General features: G+C 42.3%; 1 pseudogene; it reads right to left on the bottom strand.

The window, feature by feature from the left end:
* Positions 1–2,039: 2,039 nt before the first annotated feature.
* On the bottom strand, positions 2,040–3,047 carry LOC113916098 (annotated as a pseudogene).
* Positions 3,048–5,134: the final 2,087 nt, after the last annotated feature.

Below are 5,134 nucleotides of genomic sequence, written 5' to 3'. Positions count from 1 at the left end.
TTTCTGGGCCTCTTTAGAGGATCAAAATAAAAATGGCTATGCCCCAATCTCCAGCCCCAGAGCCCAAAGACTGTGGTCCCCTCTCTTCAGTAAACCCTCAGGGATAAGCCATCTTCATTTTTGTGCATGCCAAACTCTGCAAACTCCTGCAGTGCATGCCCACATGATCCTCTCCTAGGGAAGGCAGAGGATTGCCTGTTACTGTCTGTTACAGGGCCCCCACTGTGAGAGCTGTCCCCCGGTCATGTGTGCACCTGCTCCACCCCTTCCTGGTGAAGGCAGAGGGTCCCCACATTCCTGTTCTTTGCAGGCTACATACTGGGAGAGTGGTCACCAGATCCAGTTGTGGTTCATAGTTTATGGCCAACTGAGAGCACCCTCCTAGGATTTCTGTCCATAACCAGGTTCCCCACACCAGTGCTTGGGAACTCTACTGGCTCAGGTACCCCTGTTCTTTCTGTGATTCTTGGGATCCTGAGACCACACTGTCCTCCCTAGAATTCTGCCCCATTTCACCACCTGAGCATCTGGGAGACAGGGATGTCTCTCACTGAAGCAGATTTCTAAGGGTTCCAAATTTGCCTTCCTGGGCTATATCACTTTCTGGCAGTCGGCTTATTGAGGATCCCTGCCCCCGCCATCTGTCTTCTGATACATCCCCTCTGAATCACTTCTCCACATATCCTACCTTGCAAAAAGTGGTTGCTTTTCTACTTCTAAAGTTCCAGATACTCTTTTCTTACATCTTAGGTTGAATTCATGGGTGTTCAGAATGATTAGATAGTTATCTGGCTAAATTCAAGGGACCAGGTGAAACGAGGTCCCCTACTCTTCTGCCAGCTTGCCTCTTCATCAATGTCATTATATATATATATGGAATGTATTCAGCATAAAAATGAATGAAGTTTTGGCCTTTGGGACAGCATGGATGGCCCTGGAGGGCATTATACTCAGTGAAATAAGTCAGACAGAGGAAGATAAATACCAAATGATCCCACTTATATGTGGAATCTTAAAAACAAGAAAAAAACCAAACCAAGCATGTGGATATTCAGAACATATTGGTAGAAGCCTGAGCTCTAGGGGGTGGGGAGTGGGTGAAATGTGTGAAAGTGTCAAAAGGTAAAAATTTCCAGTTATAAAACCAATAAGTCATGGGGATGTCATGTTCAGCATGGTGAGTCTAGCTAACAAAACTGTATTGTAGATTTGAAAATAGCTAGGAGAGGGGATCTTGACAATTGTCATCATGAAAAAAAGTTTGTAACTGTGTATTGTGATGGATGTTAACTGAACTTGTTTTGATCACTTTGCAGTACATACAAATATCAAATCTTTCCATTGTACACCTGAAATTAGTGCAACGTTATGTCAATTATATGTTAACAACATCAACAAAAACAAAATAATGACAAGGGACTGTTCATCCATAACATTGGCTCAGGGTTGAGTCCCAAGTATCTTGGGCCCACGTGAGTGTCATAGGCATTCTTAGACCTTAGCATCTCTATCCATAGGCTGAGGCTTAAAGGGGATGATGATAAAGTCTATATCATCCACAAGAGCAGTTAAGGAGTAAAATAGAATGACAACAGGGCCAAGTGAAAACTGTGATTTTGTATTTTCCTCTATGATGAAATTATATAAATGAAATGAAATTAAATTAAATTAAATAAACTATATCAATGGCCTTAGATGCCAAGTGTAGTTTTATCCATCCATATTACCCATCCATAATACAAGTGTGTTTATTCCTTCAGGAAGCCTAGGGAAATTTTACTTGGCATTATATATATCATTTGAAAAGAAATCATATTTATGAAATCAAGGTGGTCCTGTAAATGATATGGAGGTTTTCAAATATTTCTGTTCCAAGGTTGGGAAGAACTGTGGGAATGTATGAACATGGATAAGGGGAAAAACTGTATGTATATCAGACAGAGCAGAAAGCTTAGAAAATGGAGTTTTCTGAAATTGTAAAAAGAAGTTGAATTCTAAGAAATGGAAATTTTTGGAAATACATAGGGTCAAACTCTATTTTATGATGAACAAAAATTGTGACTTTGAGCCCTGCAATTAGGGCACTTCTTCACCACCAGGAGGACACTCGTCCCTTTTACAGCAGCCATCCTGAAGAATCTCATTAGAGCCTCCTTTATGTCTCTGTTCCTCAGGCTGTAGATGAAGGGGTTCAGCATGGGTGAGACCACTGTGTACATCACTGAGGCCACTGCACCTGCGTGGGAGCTCTGGGTAACAGCAGAGCTAAGGTACACTCCCAGGACAGTAAAATAAAATAAGGAGACAACTGAGAGGTGAGATGCACAGGTGGAAAATGCTTTATACTTGCCCTGAATTGATGAGATTCTATGTATGGAGGAAATAATCTTAGAGTATGAGTAGAAGATCCCAGCGAGGGGACCACCAGCCAGCAGCACAGCTGAAACATACATCACCAAGTTATTAAGAAAGGTGTCAGAACAGGCAAGTTGGATCATCTGATGGAGTTCACAGAAAAAGTGGGGGATTTCCACCTCTGTACAGAAGGACAGCTGCAACACCATCGAGGTTTGTAACACAGAATGCAAGACACTCATGATCCAGGACACCAGAACCAGCAGTCCACAGAGGCGGGGGGTTCATGATGACGTGTAGTGCAGGGGGTGGCAGATGGCCACAAAGCGGTCATAGGCCATCATGGCCAGGAGAAAGTTGTCCCAGCCTGCAAAGAGTGTGGAAAAACAGATCTGGCTGATGCATCCTGTATAGGTTATAACTTTGCTCTGTGTTTGTATATTCACCAACATCTTGGGGATGGTGGTGGAGGTGAAGCAGATGTCTACAAAGGACAGGTTGGCAAGGAAGAAGTACATGGGGGTGTGGAGGTGGGAGTCTGAGCTGACGGCCAGGATGATGAGCAGGTTCCCAAACACAGTGATCAGGTATATGGAGTGGAAAAGCCCAAATATGAGGGGCTGCAGTTCTGGTTCATTTGATAATCCCAGAAGAAGAAATCCTAAAATGTGGGTATCATTGCCTGGTCCCATGTGGTTGTTGTAATAACTATAAATTAAGGGAAAAAATGATTATTTTTTAACACAAATGGGCACGATTATTATGGCAGAAATGTTATAATTAAAATGACATGTGGAGGGGGGAAGCAGGCATAAAAGAAATTGGATAGGCTGTATTCTTTCCTGGGAGTTCGGGAAGACCTAAACAGAAGGTGAAATTTGCAGAGAGCCCTCAGAGAAGACTCCACAGAAGACACAAGGTCATTTGGTGACTTCTGTGCCCTGTTGGAGAAAGAGTCAGTGCAAAGGCCCCAAGAAGGTACTCTCGTTCGGATATCCGGTACTCAAATGGAGCTAGTGTGGTCAGGAGACCAAACAGAGAGGGTGATGAGAGGTGGTGTCAGGGAAGCTTGAGGAACGAGGTGGCCTCCCCACGGCAGATGAGACCTTGATACACGAGGAGTCCTTCATTCACATGATATTCCTTGCACATCAATAAAAACGGATTCCTTGGGCGCCTGGGTGGCTCAGTTGGTTAAGCGACTGCCTTCAGCTCAGGTCATGATCCTGGAGTCCTGGGATCGAGTCCCACATCGGGCTCCCTGCTCAGCAGGGAGTCTGCTTCTCCCTCTGACCCTCTTCCCTCTTGTGCTCTCTATCTCTCATTCTCTCTTTCTCTCAAATAAATAAATAAAATCTTTAAAAAAAATGGATCCCTTCCTTATTTCCACATGTTAGTTTACATCCTGGAGTCTCTATTTTAATGGTCCCATATTGACACACTGCAGACTCCCGGGGCCATGTGACTACCAGGCACTTCTCACCCCCAGCTACAATATTTAGGAAAGAAATGATACTAGTTAAGCTCTAGACATCAAATTATCATTACCTTCACAAATATAGAAAAGTACCCAAATTCCAGGTGGTAAGACTCCCATGAACATGTAATATGGTGCTCAATTTTAATGTGACCATTTTGTCCTGTATTTAGAGAAGTATAAAAAACTAAAAGGAGACAGAGAAAAGGAAGAGGGGGGAAGAATGGACAAATAAGCCCAAGTGGGCCCTAAGAGATCGTGATGATGAGAAATTTTCCCTGCTTCTGGCTGCATTCCAATACTAGGTATATCCCCTTCATGCCCAGAATAACTAATAAAACATCAAGAAGCAATTTCTCCAAAAGAGAAAAGAGTGATATGTTTATAAGATACCTTAATGTATGAACATCCACTAGAAATATGAGCAAAAGGAACAAATCGAGAGGAAATATACAACATACAAAAATAGGGGAGTTTTATATAGATGAAATTGTAAAAGACTTTTCTAAATGATATTAAATACAAAATTTTGGAACCAGTGAATGAGTTTTGAAACTTCGATCTACCACACTTTAGCCATTTGAATTTGGGAAGACAACCAATTCATTTTAGAATGTTATTCTCACCGGAATAGTGGTCTTCCTAAGGTCGTCAACAGATTGAGTCCATATATGTAAAAAGTTGAGCATAGTTCCTTCCTGTTAGTATATTAGTGGTTATTCTCTTTGTTCAGTCATCTTTGTATGTGTGTACATACATGTGTATTTGTGTGTTTGCATGTACACACATGCTTGATATAATGTAAACTCATGCTTGCTGTGGACAATAAAAAAATTGGAATCCACTGCAGTAAAGGAAAAAAATGGTTTTAATAGAAGGCCAGTGCCAGCTAATGTGGGAAAAACAGTATGAATAAAGAGTCCATCAGAAGACCAGGTTGCAGAGGGAAAAAGCAGTCAGTATGTGTGCTGATGTTACATCAGAGGCCAGAGAGCCCATGCAGACTGCTCCACTGGCCTCCTTAGGGAGTCCACCTCAGGCCTCTGATCTAATTGTCATTCCTATCCCTTTGCCCTGTTTATTTGACCACACTTGTTTTTATGTGGCCAGAGAGTGGATGAGGCTGGCTCTTCTCTTACTTTCCTTGGTGACATTCACTCCTTTGTTATCTTGGGCTTTGGGGTTTGCTCTTTGTTTGACACAGAATCCGATGGGTACTTGTCATTCATGCTTCTCTGTTACTTGTCTGACATGCAGAAAACTTCGCAGACCATACTTTGTAAAATCTTGCATGTTCCCTGA

Source organism: Zalophus californianus, chromosome 1, assembly GCF_009762305.2.
Source record: "Zalophus californianus isolate mZalCal1 chromosome 1, mZalCal1.pri.v2, whole genome shotgun sequence".
Classification (NCBI taxonomy): Eukaryota; Metazoa; Chordata; class Mammalia; order Carnivora; family Otariidae; genus Zalophus; species Zalophus californianus.
This window is presented reverse-complemented; position numbering and strand designations above follow the sequence as displayed.